The sequence below is a fragment of the Xenia sp. Carnegie-2017 genome, unplaced genomic scaffold, assembly GCF_021976095.1.
Source record: "Xenia sp. Carnegie-2017 unplaced genomic scaffold, XeniaSp_v1 HiC_scaffold_6, whole genome shotgun sequence".
NCBI classification, from domain to species: domain Eukaryota; kingdom Metazoa; phylum Cnidaria; class Anthozoa; order Malacalcyonacea; family Xeniidae; genus Xenia; species Xenia sp. Carnegie-2017.
In genome coordinates this window covers 11,663,632-11,666,611 of record NW_025813526.1, presented here as the reverse complement: position 1 = coordinate 11,666,611, position 2,980 = coordinate 11,663,632, and positions in this window count along the sequence as shown.

Sequence of the window (2,980 nt, the reverse complement as noted above, 5' to 3'; positions counted from 1 at the left end):
GTTTGACAATGTATAGAAACACGAAAGACATGGAAAAGGAAGATTAGTATTAATGAGAGAGATCAAAGGAAAGAAATTCAAAAAATTTTTGCATGGTCCACAGATTAATTATTTTCCTCGAATATTCAAATTCATTTGCTGCATCAAATAGGAAATAATCGATTGATCACTTCAGCCTACATTCATGCTCAAAACAATTCAATCGGCAATAGCTAAATTTACGAATATAACACCCACTCCTCCCAAATTTACGTTCTGGTAAAGCCCTTGTTTTTCCTTCACCATTAAACATGAAAAGCTTGGCACAACGTTTATTTCACCCAAACATTAATTGTCAATTTTGTCTTTTGATTTTGGATTGGCTGCACATATCTTTTGAATGCCTTCATGGTCGCAAATCCGTCAACACAAAGTTTGTCAAAAAGATTGACCAAACGTGAGAATGAAAAGCTTTCCTTTCTTAAAACCTTAGTTTATTGCTTGTTTTTCATTTTTATAGTTTTGAATAGTGCTGAAATCTCTTATTAGTACAGGTGCTAGTATAATGTCGTGCGCGATTACGGCTAAACATAAACCAGTTAATTTTAATTGTGGAAATCTTTGTACCTTACAACTGCCGCCATGTTTAATTTTATTTGAAAAGTAGTTTGTTTGGCTTTCACTTGCAATTAAACTTTTCTACAGTGCAATTACAGCTTTTCAACACAGCAATTGAACTTTTCTACAGTGCAATTACAGCTTTTCAACACAGCAATTACACATTTTAACTGTGCAATTACAGATAAACTGCACTGCACTCAGCCAAACACAGTCAAGAATTATCTCAAAACTACATTATTAATCAGAGTAAAACGAGTCACATTTACTTTTTAAGTCTTTAAAAAAATGCCTCAATAATCAACTGGGGAGAAATGGTAGAGAGCAAAAATGTGGCAAAAAGCCTAACAGCCATTAAAAAGGTTCGAATATTTTTTGTCCTTGTAGTAAAACACGTGTACGGTAGTCAGGTCGAAAGATTAATTGCAGGCAAGTGATACTTATTTTTCTGTTACTTCAGAAAAATTAATTTATAAGAATATAAAGCTATCTTGCCAAAAAGTCCAATGGACGTTTCTTTTCGTTGGTTTTGCTTAATTACAGACTGCACATCAACCTAAAAAAAGCTTTATGATATACAATTGCTGTTGATTTGCAATCTGCATTTTGAACCAATGTCGTCAGAAATTGAATGATTGATAATAATTAGGCATTATAATTTTATCATTGATTCAACATCCGATTAAAATGTCATTCGCTTTGATAAGATTTGAAGCTATCAGTATTTTCACTCATTTTCTACTGTAACCCTTCTGCTCGGGTGATCCTACTTTCATTCAGTATAGGGACCTAAGTCTAGCTAGTTCGGCATTGATTTGTGTCACACACTAGTCAGAATGCTCTGCAGCTATGGTGAGAAAAATCTAAAGCAGAATTAATGTATATTGCACTTGAGTTTTATAACTACGAAACATTTGTCAAAAAACATTTTATAACAAAGTTTTATAACATTGCCTTGTCAGAATTGTTTGTATTCTGTTCAAACCGAAGTAAACACGCGTTCAATTAATCAACTGGATGAAAGACGAAACATACTTTTTACAAAATCCTTCGAAAGAGACATTATCAAAGATATAAGATACAACAGAAAAGCAGCAATGAATTTATTTCTAAGATTTTCAAGATTTCTTGCAGTGGCGTGGCTAACAAAAAATATTTAGCCATGTTCTGTAAGAACCTCACGTGACGAGGCGCCATCTTGGTTCGCCCCGAGCGTTAAAATTTTCAAATTTATACCGTCTAAGATCCTAAAAACGACAACATCTACCCAACCATTTATCTATAATTTGTACTACACGAAGCAATCCACTCTCGTTCGTTAAAATAGTAAACAATTATGTATGTTCTGTGTAACCGCATGAAGACAATACAAACGGGGGAGGCAATTTAACAATACTATAAAATATGCACAAGTGAAAGTTTTCCTGTGCACAGGAGTAAAATAATTGTGTAGTTCCTTATCAAAGAAATACTCCAACATTAATGAAATAAACATCTCTAAGAATGTCTTTGACATTTATCATGCAGCTAATTAATGATAGGAGATTTATAATACCATTTTGTGTCACCATAAGAAAACTCAATTATGTGGGAATTAAGAAAAGCCTTTTTTTGGCAATGTTGTTTTGAAAAAAGTAGAAAGCACTAGCATTTACAAAGAAAATATACAGAAGTAAAATTGAGGACGAAGTTAGCCACAATACAAGACTAAGACTAAGGCCAGAGCCACGTTCTTTTCACGTAGTATGAATTTACAAGTCGCCATGTGTACTAATTGATCTTGAAATTCTTAGAATGTAATCGTCCATGACATGAAGAGCAGTTTGATTACCAGAAACAAGAGACACGGCTAGCAAATCACTGGTCTTTCTATCTTGACTTCGCACTTCCATAAAGTAAATCATTCCTTGTGTATCAGCTCTCCCGAAAGCTTCGACGACATGTTGTTTACAATTTCGGCATCGTCCGTCGGTTTACGATAATATTTTAGTAGCCAGATTATAAAACCAAGAAAAGCTTTCATGGCAAATAACTGACGATGTCTGGCAGCATATATATATATGGAAATAATTGATAAATTATAAAGAGAATGTTTTGAAATGTTTTGAATGTACACGAACTACAAACACGAATCTCGCAAACAAAGAAAATTACTCGCGGGATTAAGTTTGGTCACGCCTTTCAAAGTCAGCATGACCAGATGACGTAAACGTCGCGTTTGAGCATGCTCAGATGCTCTTATCCAATGAGATTACGAATTATTTCACTATAAAATATATATTATATGTTACGCTTATTTTTAAAAGCATTTGTTTATACGCGTAAGTAGGTTCTAATATAAGGTGTTGCCTGGCAAGAAGATAAAACGTGATAGAATACTAGA